The sequence below is a fragment of the Apis mellifera genome, linkage group LG7, assembly GCF_003254395.2.
Source record: "Apis mellifera strain DH4 linkage group LG7, Amel_HAv3.1, whole genome shotgun sequence".
In the NCBI taxonomy this organism is placed as follows: domain Eukaryota; kingdom Metazoa; phylum Arthropoda; class Insecta; order Hymenoptera; family Apidae; genus Apis; species Apis mellifera.
In genome coordinates this window covers 3402785-3420974 of record NC_037644.1, presented here as the reverse complement: position 1 = coordinate 3420974, position 18190 = coordinate 3402785, and the positions used below count along the sequence as shown (strand labels likewise).

General features: G+C 27.3%; 1 protein-coding gene and 1 non-coding gene across 4 annotated transcripts in view; both read right to left on the bottom strand.

The window, feature by feature from the left end:
• LOC410140 (gamma-aminobutyric acid type B receptor subunit 2) overlaps positions 1-18190 on the bottom strand; it is a 218919-nt gene that overhangs the window by 72398 nt on the left and 128331 nt on the right. The gene's annotated exons all lie outside the window — the stretch shown is intronic.
• Positions 7392-7511, bottom strand: Mir3049 (microRNA 3049). Its single transcript, NR_039450.1, has one exon. It is a non-coding gene; the product is annotated as a microRNA 3049 (primary transcript).

The following is an 18190-nucleotide window of genomic DNA, read 5'->3' as shown; positions in this document are numbered from 1 at the left end:
TCTAAGTGTCCACTTAATTTTATCCAAACTTCATTAATACAAACAATTACAATATAAATAGTTACAGGAACTGATTTTATAATTTTATTTCTACATACATTGTTCGACGTTCCGAAAAACATTCTATATTAAATTTCATTTCCATCGTTGTATCCGAACAATGAATCTCTCCACACGAACGCAGTGCCCAATTAATATTATCCACGTCCAAGTATAAATATAATAATTTTCTAAAAATCGAAATTTTCGTGCGCGAGAAATTCGAGCGTGGCAGACTATTCAACACAAGAAGGAATGTATAGATGGCGGAGAGATCGAGGAGCAGTAGATATCGTTTCCTTAGGTGCGCGTCTGAGATTGCGCTGGTGGTTGCCCGGCAAATTGGTGAAGCGGGATAACTTTCCACTTCGTTTAGCGATAATTTCGTGTCGAGTCCGGCGTTTCACGGCCAGTTAATCGGCCGTTGCACTCGGGCGAAATCACGGAAGAGATCACGAGAAAAAAACTTTCTTTGATTCGCGAAAATCGCTTTACTCACTTGAGATGCGTTCGGTTTCGTTTCTCCTTTGCGGGCAGAGAGTGGCGACACTGCTTCCCCCTCGTGTTAAACGCTCGAATCTTTTCTTTGCGCGAAGAGAACGCGTTCGAACAACGAAGGAAGAAATTGTATCGTTGCATTGTACTCGTAGGAGAGCGAGAAGGAAGGAAAGAATTATTTAGCACGCTCTTTGACTTTCTTCTGCGCGTGAAGTGAATAATACGCGCAGTCTTAACTCGCTTCTTCGATTAAGATGAAAAGAAGAGAGAGGAGAGGGAAGGGAAGGTTGAAGTGTGCTACCGGATTTATTTATAGGCAAAGTTTGGTCGGGCAACAACTTTCTAGACGTCGGGACTTCTTGGGATCATTGTGTTAGCTCGGGGTTAGCCACGTTGTACTGATAATGCTCTTGTTGATATACCATATTTCATACATTTCACTGTGCGTTCTCGAGTTTATCAGTGAAAGTCATAAATTATTTATTATACTATGTATATGGTTTATAGTAACAGAAATCATTGATACTTCTTCGTTGATTTTGGAATGAGGTAATAAGAGATGTTAAATATAATGAGAATGAGATAAAGTTTCCATTTGAAGATATCTTGTATAGGAATATTTTTATTAAAATTTTAAATCATTGCATCACATTGAATTCTATCCAAATTCAATGCAATCAAATCGGAATCTATGGGCTGTTTCATTTAAAATCACGAGAAAAATGGCAAGTATTGGAACGTTTTTGTTCAAAGAATGGTTAAAAATACAAACACATTTGCACACACAAAATGCTTTTACAATTGATAAATTGATAAATCAAACTTTTTCGTGTGAAACGACTCGATCAGATTTCTGGATTTGTGGATTATAGATGGGATATCCTGTAGATACTGAAACTGATATAGTTAAATGTCATTGGCTACTCAACGAGGAGGAGTACTACAGTGAAGATTATTGTACTAGTAATCTGAATGGATTGCATTCAATGTTATCCTCTATGTTGAACGTAATAACGTTTATATATCTTATAATATCTTAGAAGATTAATTAATCTCAAAATATAATAAATACATAAATAAAGATAAAATTTTAGATCCTTGATCGAAGTTCTCCTATCCAAATTTCGTTTGATGCTAAAAGTTTAGATTAATTTTTCAACGACGACGAGTATTCAAAAGAGTACTTTCAAATTTGAAGATCATTTTATATTTTGTACAAGTGGAATATATCTTTCCTTTAAATGTAAATGAAAAAGCGAAGAAAGAAAAATGAATTTAAAATTACAAGCAGGGTAGAGAGTGGAAAAAAAAGTACTTAGTGGAACTAAGAAATGAAGGTACTGGAAATAATGAGTGTTCCGTTATACTATATTATTTGAACAAACTTGTACATTGTAAACAAAACACCCGTCATTTCTCCTACTTCTTCTTTCTTCCAGTTCCATTATCGCTATTACTTTCCATACCATGCATCCAACATTTTTCTAATTTTTCATGTGATTTTAATGAGCTTGAAACATCTAATAAATCCCAACCTATTAAACATGGATTTGAACATTTTACGAATCCTTTGAAAGTATAAAGTATAAAGAGAGAATACTTTTTACAAAATCTCGTTAAAAATCAATTTGCTGCTCGAAAATCACAAATTGAAAATCACTCGATCAAAAAAAAATTAAATTACATTAAAAATAATTACCTGTAAAACACACTCTATTTTTGAAAAAATATCTCGTAAATGAACATATTTTAAGTAAAAAAAAAAATACAAATTGAAAAAATCCCTGTAACATTATTATATCAATCGCAAATTTTCAATTGCAATATTCCTTCGATAACTTCCTCTTAAGAAAATCCCCCCTTGAAAGATTTAAATTTCTCGATTATTCTCGAAAAAGCGAGAACCGGTATTTTTGCATATTTATTCGCCCCTCCCCTCCCCCCCCCTCCGTAACGGGGATATATATTTTACCTGAATTAAGTAACCCAGACACCGTGTTCATTTCCGGAATGTAAACATTTCCGGAAGAGTTGCCGCGCTGTTACGACTTCAGCGACCTCCTCCCCTCCCCCTTCCTCGCCTTCATCTTTTGGATTCCGCACACAGCGCAACGATCCCTCTTGTTTGAATAATACGATTTAAATCTTTAATTCCGTGAAATTTTCCTTTATGTCGCATCCATGCCGTGCGAATTCATGCCATCGTCTCTCTCTCTCTCTCTCTCTCTCTCTCTCTCTCTCTCTCTCTCTCTCTCTCTCTCTCTCTCTCTCTCTCTCTCTCTGTGTATCGCGCGTATTCCAACCACGTAGCATCGTTTTTCGCCGATTGTTCTCGGCCAAGTCCTTTGTCTTACGAAATATTATTAAATTCCAAAAATAGAAAAGTAGATTATTTATCAACACGTTTGGAACGTATTAATTTAGATGCGACGCGATCTAATTTCTTTAATTCTAGCTTTTGAATCGTGTTTATCTTTTGTTAAAGAGTCGAGAATTCGTGACCGAGGAGAAGCGCGCTCTGAAAGGGAAATGGGTTTATTTTTTTTTTTTTTGGATGGAATTAAGACGATAAGAAAAATTAAAATTAATTAAAATTCTCAAATGCGCGAGTAGAATAATATTAAGGATGATGCGAGCGATTTAATGTATTTCGAGAATTAACTTTTTAATCTTTTTTTAGCACAGCCACATCGCTCTAAGAAAAAGGGGAAAAAAATATTTTACTAAAATCAAATATTAGTATATAATCACGATAAAAGTCTTGGAATATGACTGTTCATCATCACCAGTATTCAAAATATTTAAAAAAAGTGTTCGTATTCTTCAGATTTTTTTTATATAAAAATTAACGTGTTGTTTATATATGTTTATATATCATATAAAGGATCAATAGAAGAAATTTTATAAGTGTCCATGGATTACAGTTACAATTTTCCCTATTGCGTTTCCCCTTAAATTTTAATCAAGGTTAACAAGGAAAAATTTCCTCTGGAAAAAGAGGAGGAAGCAGTGGTACTAGTGGCAGGAACAGAGGTGAAGGAACAAATAATGGGTGTTCTATTGTATTGTACTCTAAAAGTAAGGAAGAGACCAAACAATAAAATGCAATAGAATAGCCGTTATTTATTCTTCCACTTCCATCTCTTCTATTCTTCCCTCGGAGGGAATAGTAACGTTCTGATTCTGAACGAAAATTTTGCCTTCGCAAGCCATCGCTATCTCATCACTTATTACTTCAACAAACCTATATAAAAACCTAAATAAAAATAAATGCGACAGCACTGTTATTTTATTCTCATCCCCAACACGAAATTCACTGTCTAAAGTCTAACCTGTGAGTTGTGGTTAGTTTCAATTCCAATATATGATCAAAATGCAATAGTTCTTCCAAGAGACATCATAACCTAAATAAAAATAAATGCACTATTCTCTGTTATTTTATTCTCATCCCAACATGAAATTCACTGTAAAATCTATCTTGTGAATTGTGGTTTATATGTTCAAATATATATCAATATATCAATATATCAATATAGGTTCAAACTGCAATTGTTCTTCCAAGAAACATGATAACCTAATAAAAATATATACTTATATAACCTAAATAAAAATAAATACACTGTTATTTTATTATCATCCAACATGAAATTCACTGTAAAATATACCTTGTGATTTGTGATTAATTTCAATATATGATCAAAGTGCACATAAATAAAAATAAATGCACTATTATTTTATTCTCATCCCAACATGAAATTTATGTAAAATCTATATAAATCTATATAATATTTTTGTAAAATCTATTTTGTGACCTTCCAGTTTTAATTCCAATATATGATCAAAGTGCAATTGTTCTTCCAAGAGACATCATAATCTATAAAAATAAAAATAAGTGCACTATTATTTTATTTTCACTCCAACACGAAAATCATTGTAAAATCTATTTTATGATCTGTAGTTTCAATTTCAATATATGATCAAAATACATATAAATAAAAATAAATACACTATTATTTTATTCTCATCCCAACATGAAATTTACTGTAAAATTTATTTTGTGACCTATAATTTCAATTCCAATATATGATCAAAGTGCAATTGTTCTTCCAAAAAAACTTATATAATCATAACTTACATAATTTAAATAAAAATAAATACACTGTTATTTTATTCTCATTTCAACATGAAATTTACTGTAAAATCTATTTTGTGATCTGTAATTTCAATTCCAATATATAATCAAAGTGCAATTGTTCTTCCAAAAGAACTTATATAATCATAATTTACATAATTTACATAATTTAAATAAAAATAAATGCACTATTATTTTATTATCATCCCAACACGAAATTTATTGTAAAATCTATTTTGTGACCTTCTAGTTTCAATTCCAATATATGATCAAAGTGCAATTGTTTTTCCAAGAGACATCATAATCTATAAAAATAAAAATAAGTGCACTATTATTTTACTCCAACACGAAAATCATTGTAAAATCTATTTTGTGACCTTCTAGTTTCAATTCTAATATATGTGCAATTGTTATTACACAAAGTATAATTATTCTTCCAAAAGAACTTACATAATCATAACTTACATAATTTAAATAAAAATAAATGCACTGTTATTTTATTATCATCCCAACACGAAATTCACTGTAAAATATTTTATGATTTGTGATTAATTTCAATTCCAATATGATCAAAGTGTAATTATTCTTCCAAAAGACATCATAAGCTAAATAAAAATAAATACACTGTTATTTTATTCTCACTTCAACATGAAATTCACTGTAAAATATCTTTTGAATTGTGGTTCAAAGTTATACAATATATGTTCAAAGTTGAAATAATTGTTCTTTAAAGAGACACCAATAATTTTAAAATTTAAGGAAGATTATTAAGGAGAAAATGATATTAATAAAAATTTTTCCATGTTATATATTAAATACTACTTATTCACATAAATATCTTTATTATAATAAATTATGCATTTGCTTATTAATTGTTTATATTTATAAATATCAAAATCACTTAAAATGTATAATAGTGAACTAATATCATGTATCCAGGGAATTTCACAGATTCTTTGAAACACTTATTCATGAAATATTATAACCTATCAATTTCAATTGATCAAATATTTTATATTTTATTTCCTGCTAAATTTCAGGATCTGTGGATCTCTGTTTGTACTCGTATTACTTTATTATCGTCATTTTGTATGACAGTTGTCACTATATATTTACAGAAACTGACAGTGATTCGATGTACGAGCAGAATTCAACGTACATACAACAGGGAACAATTTTTATCGATATTTCGGAAAATTAATAAATATTTGAACTTCTCTTTCTCACTTCGAATTTCAAATCAATTGGTTATCGATGATTCCTCTCTCCACTTTTTTCTTATAATTCATAATATCCTTAAAATATAATTACACTCGAAATAATAATCTTCTTAGACATACTTCGAGCAATGTCCAATAGCTATCCACGTGTCAACGATTTGATCAAGTCGAACATGAATCTTTTCGTGTTATAGCAATACGCGGGATTAAATAAGGGAGAAGTAATTTAGGGTGGCTGGAATTGAGTTTCAAACCACAGTTGTCTGTCGGTGCACTCGATAAAAGTGTCATTAAGAAGATGAAAAGAGGGCAAAACGTTGAAGGGGCAGGAAGGGTTGAGGCGCGAGGAGGAAGAGTTAATTTGGGAAGAGTCGAACAGGACAATGTGACGAACATTATCTCGTGGGAACAGTTGCGAATGTTCAATAACGATGCAGATAATATTAATTAGTGTTGAACAGATTTCGAATTTCGAAGCGTTAATACATGTAATAAACTCGATAAACTCTGGGCTAAGTTTAGCTTCCTCTGGCTCAAACTTCACCTTCTGAAATCTTTAGTTTCGAATTTAAATTATTATCGTTCGAAAGCCAAATATAAAAGTTCTTTTGCAAATGATTGATTATTATATTTTCAAAAAAAAAAAATATTATAATTGAATACTTTTTGATCTTAAAAGGAATAAATGGAAAATGAAATTTTATTTATAATTAAATAAATGTAATCTAAGTTTCACTATTAAAATTGATATTATATTAGATCATTAAAATATTGTCATTCAAATTAAATTATTTTTGTAGTGATGACAACTTTTGCATTTGTTTCACACCTTTCCATAAATATTTCATGAATATATTAACAGCGTTTGTACAATTATAAAAGTGCTCTTTTATAAAAAAAAATCTAATCTTTTCAGTTTCTCATTTTCAAACAATTTTTTCTTGCTTTTAATGAAACTTTGCGAGAACAGAATGGATTATACACACGCGACAACTTTTCTTAGCGGAGCATCAATGCTCAAAGTTTCACCATACTTTCGTTTATTAAATATTACACGCGTAAACATAACTGTATGGCGCGAGATAGCGAGCAAAATTTTAAATTATAAAATTTAAAATTTAATTTCTAAAAAATATCCCTAGGTAAAATTAAATAAAAATATTAAAACTTTCTTTAAAGAGAAAAAATTGCTTCGTTAACAATTCATTATGAATAAGAATTTTCAACTACAATTATTTTCTACGATCGATAAATTTTTAATAGCGAAACGAATATCGAGTAGAAATCAAATAAACCAAAATTGTTCCGATTTTACTTAAAAAGGAATTTACTTAAAGCTCTCTTTTCCGATAGATTACCCTCTTTTGACCGTCGATTCTTGTTCTTTTCACTTACGTTTGAAAGGAGAGGTGGAAATGCGGAATGGAAACGCCCAATGTCCATTTCTCGACAATAGAGAGGGGCACGCAAATTGATATATCTGAGAAGTTGGGGAACGATCGAGGAGGAGGAATTCGCGCCACCAAGACGGAAAGGAGTTGGACGGACTTTTGCAGTTGACCAAATCCGCCGCAACTACCTTCCCGACCTGGGAACACGATTCAATTGCTTTTACTCCTGCATTCCTACCTACGAGCTTGAATTCTTATTAACGACTTTGCTCTGTGAAATTGGGAAATGAGTATTCTATTGGCTCTCCCATTAATCCATTTGGAAAATTACTATCCTTTGATTGATCTATAATTTTTTAATTATTTGTTGCATAGTAGTGAACATTGTGTCGCGAAGAAATTATAAAAATATAAACTAAAATATATACTATTAAATAAATTTTTGTTCGTTAATACAAAATTAAATCATTTAAGTTTAAGCTGATTCAGATTTGCAGATTGGATTTGGAATAATTTGGTTATGAGATATCGATTGATCTAATTTAAATCTAATCTAAATTGTTTTTTTTATTAAAAGTAAAAATTTGACAACATAATTTGCGATGGAAAATGTTAAATTGACAATATATTTAAAAAATCATCGAGATCGAGAGTTTCGATATCTTTTCATAAATAAGTACTTTCTTTCTTTTCGAATTTGATGTGCAACGTGCACGTTTTGTTTTATAATTATTCGTATTTATTTATAACCAGAAAAACTTGTTGAATTGAAGCGGAGAAATTCCTGTTAAATTTTAAACAAAAAGAGATTTTAATAATGTTAACAATTACGTTTCTCGAAAGGGTGACAACGAAGAATTGAAAATTTTGTTGAACGAATATTCTGTTCGAACGCAAAAGAACTTACAGAGAGCAATTACTACGAATGAGTCAATAGACAGTTTAATTATTCTGATTGTGCGGAAAACTAGAGCAAAAGAGATCGTTTACGGGCAAAGGGAATCAACTAGTTAAATTGTTTCATGGCAATATTAATCTTGATTGTGATTTAATATTGGCATATTCATAGAATTTAAAAAAACCTTTAGATTTTCAGTCGAGTTTCGTTTCATGCAAAACGCTTTCTTTGACTTAAAGACGACGAGCTCAGAGATGAATCCATTTCATTAAAGATCAAACTTTGTTCAAAAAATTATTATTATTATTATTATCGAAAAATGGCGTATAAAATAAAAAAAAATTTATTGAATAAGCGATTTAATTAGATAAAAAAAAAATGGATCATTTATTAATATATTTGACTCTTGTTTGACCAAGCTATATTATCTTTGATCCATATTTCTTGCAATATAAGTGGTAGTAATCACTTCGATCGATGTATCTTTTTATTAGTGCATTTAACGTTCATCGAAATTTAAAAAAAAAATACTGAAAATTCATCGATATGTAAATATTCTAAATATATACATATATTCTTTACAAATATTTTATTTCGAATCCACATCTTTAGGCGTGTCCATACATAACCTCCAAACCGTAACTCGTATCAAGCGAAGTATCGTCGAGCTATATATGGCCTTAACATATTATAATCTCACTTTTAACCTTTTCTAAATAAAGAAACTTCGATCGACTTTCTATCCAGATTCCAAGTTTCGAACACGAAATATATACTTGTATCGTATCGGAAATATTAACCGTGTTCTTTATGTTGACGTTAAATTTTTGAACTTGATTTATGTATAAAAATCGATACAGAATAGTAACATATGAAATATTTCGTAATGGTGCAATGCGATTAAACGAGCTTTTAAAAGTTTATTTAAATAAATAAAGAATATATTAGGTTATTATAGTTTTAATGAATCATATATTCTTTTATTTCATCAATTGATACAATGTAATATTCTTTATAAAGAAAGTGTTGTATTCAAAAATTATAAATTTTTAGAAGATATTTATCTTGAAGTTTGTAGAATTTACCATATAAAATATAAGGAATACGATACTTATTCATTTTTTTCAAACATTAGAATTTTTTTCTGAAACTATTCAACTTTATCTGAAAAATATTTTTATACAATATTAGTATATGGTAATATTTAATGAATCATCTACATATTATGTTATAGTATACTATATTTAGAATTTTTATGAGTTATATGCAAATCTTTTTTGAATAACTGAGTATTTATGTGTTTTTAAATCTCTTTTTAAATCTTGAAAATAAAACATAGAAACATTAGTTTGTTTATATGTTGCACTGTATTTATTAAATTAATATATTACCTAATAAATGAATACTATAATAAGTTTATTTACAAGTTAATTTTTAATTTTATACAAACATAACTTTTAAAATTATTTATATATACATATTTCACATCGTTAAAACTGGAACAAACTTCAACATCTGAGATTATGATTTTTATATAAGAAATAAATTATGATCTTTTTTTATATGTAAACAGTTTTAAAGATACAATTAAAAATACACAGACGCTTGTTGCAATAAATTATATAATATATACAATGTAAAAAAAAGTAATGTTTCAAAAAAGGAAAATACTGGATTAAATTAACTAAAACATTGTTGTAACATTGAATTGATATCTAATTCACCTAACAATCTTCAATATTTATCATCTTGCCAATAACTTGATTGAATACGGAAAAAATTGGATGTAATTCGATGCAATTATCGATAAAAAAAAAAATTAAAACGTATTCATTGATTTTCAATGCGTTACTCATTTCCAGAGATTTTTATGGCCAATACTCCGTCAGCAGTTTCAATACCACGTACACAAGTAAATTGGACTCTCGGGAACAACTCGTGATAGTTGTCCTCCCAAATGAACACGCACCCTAATGATGCAATGTGATCACCAAAGCAATTCCCCCTATTGAAATTACGAACGTATCGAATCCATACAGTTTCAAAATCACAAATTACTGTTTAAATAATAAAACTGTTTTGAATAATTGAAATACTCTGCTATATATTCATTGCATTTAGATACATTAAAAAAATAACTTTGAAAATATAAAGATAGTAGTTTCATTCAAGTAGAGATTTTTTACACTTCTTTACATTTTTCTGATTAAGATAAATAACAAATAGAAATAAATAAGTAAAATGAAAAAATATTTAATTTATATTACAATTTATCTTTTAAAATATACAAATTATTTGAGATAAATAAATTTTTTATTTTTTTCAAAGAATTGGATATTAAGTTGAAAAAATAAGTAGTTAAAAATTTCAAATAAAGTTACTTTAAATAATTTTATTTATTTCTTAATGTTTAAATAAAATTTATATGTAGTAATTATTATATTATTGATTCATATAACTTTTGGGATTATAGTTATTTATGATTATTCGATGATAAATTATTAAAGTAATTTCATTCTTCCAGCAAACAAATTAAATAAAAAAATAAAATAAAAATTTTACTTTTATAATTTTTGAATAATTATTTGAACAAGAATTTGTTCCAACCAATTTTAAGTCGGTACGAAAAATTTATAAAATACAATACTCAATTTAAAATTATTTAAATTACAAATTAAGAAGAAATATAAAATTGAAGAATCAAATCATTTGTAATTCTCTTTGTCTATCGAATTAGCTATGATAAACATTTTGTTTCGAGGTGTAAATAAAACCAGCTTCGACGCGTTAACGCTCCACAAATACGCGAATATGTGCACGTATGCATATGTAGATTGATTTTACCGCGTCCACGGGGAACATCATTGGAACATCCGCTTTCATTCGTGCACCGTGCAATAAAACGGTTGGAAAAAGTTTGCTATCGAAGGGAAGTGGAAATGTGGAGAAAATTGGGAAATTGTATGTCTTTTCAATTGCGATGATATTTCATTCAACAGTGTTTTCAAAAATCATAATTTCGAAAGTGTATATTTAAGGTATACGTGTATGATTAATAGTCAGTGTTTTCAATTGCAATACGTATGTAATAAATATGTATCGAGATATAAGAGTTTACATATATAAATATATTTATATTTTATTTCCTGTGAGTATTTAAGTGAGTATTTATATACAAAATACTTATTTTAAATTTTATTATTTATAAAATTACAAGTTAAAAAGATAAATTAGATTAGGTTAGGTTAAGTGATCCTTATTTTAGTGATTCTCTTATGATACTACACTTGTATATATAATTGTATTTCAATGATATGCAATCTGATAAATAGTACAATTTATTTATATAACGATATATAGGGTGTATATGAAAAATCATACAAATGAAATGATTATACACGTATAAATCAAGAAAAATAAAATTAGAATTTTTTTGTAAATCTAATTTAATAAAATTTTTCAAGCACGAATAAAATTAATTCTTTTCTGATTGGATATGAATAAATTATTGATAAGTATAATGAATAATTATAATAAATTATTATGTAAATTATTTCATGTGAAAATATAGAATAAAATTTCTTCGTTTAAAAACTAGTTTAATTAATCGATGAATTTTTAAATAAAAATTAATTACGATTAATTACGTTATATATTATAATTACGATATACAGAATATATAACGTATGATCTCTTATCAATAATTTATTCATATTCAATCAAGGATTAATCAATTGTGTTTGAAACTATTTGTATTTGAAAAATTTTCAAATTTGATTTATCTCTATTTTGATTTATTTCTATACGTAGAATTATTTCTTGTTTAATTGCTCTATGATTTTTACATACATTTTATACATAAAAAAAATTTCGTAAATCAGAACAATATATATTTTTTTATATTTTTGTTTTTCTTTTATTTAATCTTTTGTGCTTAATTATTCTGTACTTTGTAATATTCAATGGAATTTTCAAAATTAAATAAAATATTTTTCTTTTGTGCGTGATAGATAAAATTTATATTTTATTAACAAATTTTTTGAAATTATTTCTTGTGTAGATATAATAATTTCTGAAATCTAATTCTCGTGTTGTACTTGGCGATTAATAATTTAAAATTTAAAGCTATTTATTATTGGATAAGAAATATATTTCAATTTAGATTATATTCTCTATTTAGTTAATTTCATGTGAAGCGAATATTTGGGAAAATAATAAATTAAAAAATTGATTAATTGAAGGAATAATAATTTATTTTCCAATGGAAAATTCGTTGCTGATGTAATTTTTAGAATATATATCGAAAAATAAATATAATACATAATAATTCTAGTAAGCGTATAATAGTGTGAAGCAGAATCAATAATAATATAAATATTTGATATGTTGTTGATGTTATAACGAACTATTTATTTTCTCCAAAACCAAATAACAAACAATAATCAGTTTATTTTGTAAAATATAAAATAAATAATTTAATTGCAAGTATATTTATTTTATGAAATATACTTTTCCTATGAAATATTTTATAAAATATTTGTGTCATTTCAAAGATAAATTATTTCTCTTAATTAATTAAAAATAATTTTAAAATAATATAATTTGAAAATTTATTAAAACGTCCAGATCTGATATGAAGATTATCTGTATTTATTGATAATAATTATTGAAAATAATTTTCGAAATAAACATATAATTCATTATAAATAATAATGACGTGAACAATATTCTGTTTCTGCTGTCATAAAATTTCATTTTTTTCATAGCAGCATATATAGATAGATGATTTCGTATTTTAATCGTATCACGTAAATATTATCATGTCCAAAAAATCGAAATATAATAAAAAGTCGATATATTAATTTTTTTTATATTAAAGCACGTTATTACTTAACTGAAATCACGTTATTTATTATTGTTATTTTTAATCCAGTATTTCATATTTGTATAATAAATTATTTGTAAAATGTGTAAAATATATATTCAGGTATTATTTATTACACATTAAAGATTATACAAAAAGGAAGGAAATCTCTTTAAGGGAATGAATTCAACCCTCAAAAGATTTAATATTTTTTCAATTTTGGAAATAATCTTATTTGTATATTTGATATCATATTTTTCACAGCAGAATAATAGAGGATTAAAAATTAAATGCTTTGTAATTAAAAATTTTGCTTTATCTTGTACCACTTCAAAGTTATTTTTAATAAATTTAATAAAAAAAAATTTTTGAAACTTTAAGCGTTTATTTTATCTTCTTAAAGTGATGTTCCGTTAAAAAAAGTTGTATAATTCATTATGCTCTATATATTTATAAAATTCCATAAAAATAAAAAATCAAAAAGATTAAATTTTTGTAATATAGGAATATAAATACAGTACATATATATATATAAATTTTTAGAAATTTAATCAATAATTATTATGATATTGTTATTATCCATAAATATTAACAATATTATTAATATATGCGATCAAAACAAAATAAAAATATAATAAAATTATATTGAAAATATTATATAACTCTCCAATCTCAATGATTTTTTAATTATCTTGTTATTACACTAAATAATGAAAGTTTACTTGGCGATTTTTGTTTATTAAAAAATTATCAATCTAATTTATTCTAACACAATGTAAATCATGAAAGCAAGAATTAAATAAATTTTTGTTGGACATCAAGTTTAATACCAGTTTAAATTAAAATTAAATCAAAACTTATTAATATTGATTTAATAGTTTGCATTATGTTTGAATTAGTTTTTGAATAATAAATCCTCAAAACAAACTAACCTAACCTAACTAACTTAACCATCTCAAAGAAATGTTTTTATTAATAACCTTTTATAACAAACAATAAAGTAAAATCTTATATACAATACGGCTGATAAGTTTAACAATATAATCGAATATAAAAATCGAAGGATGATAAATAATTACCAATATTATTATTATTATTATTAACTGGAGATCTCTACAATTACGAAGAATAGGATATCAGAGCGAAAATTCGGAAAGGGAAAAAGTAAATCAGGTAAATAACAGGTTACACATTGTTACGAATAAATTAATGATGCATTTGCGATGTAAATTCATCGCCGCGAAATGTTTATCCGTGTCCGACTCTACAATATGTCACACCATTTACAAGCGTTGTAAGCTTTATTGTTCTCCGCGTCCATTGTATTTACCCGCGTTTTACATCCTCGTGCCAACGAATTCCTCCTTGCAATAGTCGAGTTCTTTCCTTCCCGCTTCTTCCCACGTGCGACTTTGTTCGACATCAATAAAGCTTTAATTAGATGTCGTGCGACAAGATAGCAGCACCAGTTGTGGATATATTGTAACGCAATCCATACACGATCGATCACCTTTCCCACTTCAAAAATCAACAATTCGGAGAAATTATAAAGAAGAGAGGATAATATATAATCAGTCAGCATCGCAAAGTATCTTACAAGGAAATTTATGTACTTTGAAAGATTTGGGTTTAATAAAAAAATTTTATTATATAGTTTCATGTTTGATTACTTCATTGATCGAATACACATAATATATATATATATATATTAAAAATTTTCGATTGTATATTTCTTCCAAATTTTTGTACAAAGATTATGGAAACAAAAGAGAAACGATTGAATTCAATTTTATAGATATTACAATTCATTTCACAAAAGTTTCAAATGATAATACGAATAATAACCTCTAACAAAAATCGTAACACTAGTTTACACATCTATTCGCTCAAACGTCCGTTTGAATGCTCGCCAATGCCAATGTGTGAACACGTAGTTCAGTGTGCCAATGTTGCCACCTCTTCTCTTCCTATCGGTTTTCGAATCGAAGAACATTAGGCTTGCCAATGTTGCGATGTTGTGCCAACATTCTGTCTACATATTTAATAATAATTACGTTAAATAAATGTTAAGCAAATATAACTCTATTATCATTCGCCAATGATCAATGATTCGAATTTCGACAAATTAATTAAATCAAAGAAACAATATTTTTAACTATCGTTAGAAACAATCTATGTATATATATTTGTAAATAAAAATCACTTAATCCATTCTTACGAGATGTGCATTAAAGAAAAAATTAATTTTAATTTCATTCGTTTAATATTAAGGATAATTTTATCGTGATTAGGAGATCGTAAAAAAAATAAATCGTAAATAATTTGAAATGTTGTTTAACGATTACGAGAAATCCTCGAGTTTTGAAAAAATTTGGTGGTGGAAAAAGGAATCGGCAAGCGATATCTTTTATTATGATTTAAATGTTCGGCGCGAGATCGAGGTCAATCGATAGTGTCGTAACCGAAAAATATATATTTGTTCGATGAAAGGAGCCTTTGTCGAAAGTTCTGAACCCGTTGCATTCGGAATATCACTTTAATGCTAACACAAATATTAATTCTGATAGCACGAATTGTAATAGGTGAACATTTCTTGTACATGGAATTTTAAATGAATTCGAGCACATATTTGTTTAAGGATTTCAAATACTTATAAATAATACTTATTATCTGTATCGTTGAAAATGAATTGAGAATGTTTTGAAGAACGTGAAGATAATGGCGCGGAATTTAAAAATTTGAATTAATAAAATTAATAAAATTAAAATTTCCAAGAATATTCTGAACGGATTACGATACACAAAAACGGGCATACATTTCCCGAAAAAGTCTCGCATCTGCACAGAAGATTATGTAGTACCATACCATGTCGAGAGTGAGGGAGTGGAGTACTCTCTTTGCCCCTGTGGCATCTTGAAGGACTTTTCAGCAATGCATAGTGGAAATAAAAGGGGAGAAAGAATATACGAGTGGAAAAATAAATAACGGTGAAGAAATAATATATATGTATACGTAATTACATCTACAATATTCAAATAGACGAGAAAATTTAAACAAATTAAAACAATTGGATTAAACATATATATTATACATTATTTTATTTTCTGAATGAAAAATTATCGATGTTAATTTTTACAAAGAGAAACATTTTCTTAATTAATTAATTATAAAAATAATTCGTGAATAATAAAATTTGATATTTCTAATTTATAAATTAATTATTGAAATTATTGAAATTATAGGAAGATAACGTTGAAATATTTTTCAAATTGATACAAATTATTGCGGAAAAATACGGGGTATTCTACACGTATCTCGAAGTGGTTTGTTAGCACTCGGAAGACGCGGAAGCGCAAGAGTCTTCATTGCGCGTAAAGTTGATGTCCACTTAACCTGATTCTTTGTCCGTTCTCGACCAATCTTCTCTTTCCCTTCTCTAGACTTTCTCATTCTTTTTCCCGCGACAATTAAGTAAGATTTCTCTCCCGCGAATAATAAATCGGAAATGACGTTAATAATTCGACGAATAATCGATCATTCCGTTAATAATCCGTTAATAAAAAATGTTTTATCATATATAATGATAGATTGATAAATACGAAAATTCTCGACACTTCGATTCTTTCGAGATGAGAATCGTCTCGAAATTTTAATTTTTTATGCATCTCTCAAAAATGTAATCAACAAAATTTTCTTTTTTTTTTTTTTATAAAATATTTATAAATCGTTCGAATGAGAATGATTTAAAAATTTGGAATGTTTCTTTTCTCGTTTTAATAATAAAAAAATCAATTATTGTTATTTATGCTTCGTTGCTTGCTTGTTAGAATTTATTGTTGCTAATAATTCCATTCTTTTTTTTAAATTTGATTCTTATGAAAATTTATATAAAAAGAAAAATACTGCCTGATATATATAATTGAATATTTTTTATTTATTTAAAAAAAAGAAATAAAATATTTGATTAAAAAATTAATAATCGTCCAAATATTATTAGTATTAAAAAGATGATATTGGACACATAAAAATTACGAACTCCATTTTTTTTTAATGGAACGATGTATTTTTTTTTATTAAAACGTTTTAGAGCATTTTAAAATAGTATTAAAAAAAGCTGCAAAGAAAAGTAATTTATTTTATATGAACGATAAAACTTTTTCGTAATTGGTTGTTAATAATCATGATAATACGAATCATCAAATATAAATAAATAGTCAATTACGTTTTGTACGTTTCATTATTTATCCTGTAAATATTATTGTTGGTTTGTAAAATTTTATCCATTTACAATTTGCAATTTTCAAAATATGTTACTAAAAAACAAAGAAAGTAGATGCGGTTTACTTATCGAATGTTATTAAATTAAAAAAAAAAACAGTGCATTTGTACACAGATTCTTTACAAAAAATTTTCAAGAATAAACAGAATACTTTCCATGCGAAATAAATAAATTATTCTCCCTTGTGATTGGCCTTGAATGATCTTAAACTCATAAGTAAACAAAATATCATTCCATTTAAAAAAAAAAAATAAACAAACTTGATTTTCACACGACCTTCATGTTGCTCATCAATCAATAATCGACATAATGCAAGTTGTGCTTCGACACAATTTTTTTCTATCATCAATAACAGCCGAGATATTCAAACGCTTCGCTTCGTATATTCAATATTAAGCGTTCTTTTTTTTTTATTACAAATCCGTCCGCTTTATCTCGCGAGAGAAACGTATGTTTCGCCAAGATAAGTGACGCATAATCATGTTACAAATTCGACATTTGATGTCTGCTCCTCGCGTTTACCCGTCGCGTTTGCCTTCCAAATAGATATCAATTCGAGAACAGGGAGCAAGAAGAAACACGATCAGCTGACACCTCAACGTTTCATCAATGCTTGCACAGCCTGTGCTACGCGTGTATCGAAACACGTGTGGCAGTTTGTGTACACACGTACGCAAAGTTTACATATTTAATCGAACGTCTTATACAAGTCTCTCAAGGAATAAAATATCAATCGAACGAGGAATAAAATTCGAGTTTCAAGATAAGATCGATATCTTGCGATATCGTGGAATCGATCATGATTGATCATTGAATTAAGACGATTATTTATTTCACTCGTGTATCACATCGATAAAATATTAACAACG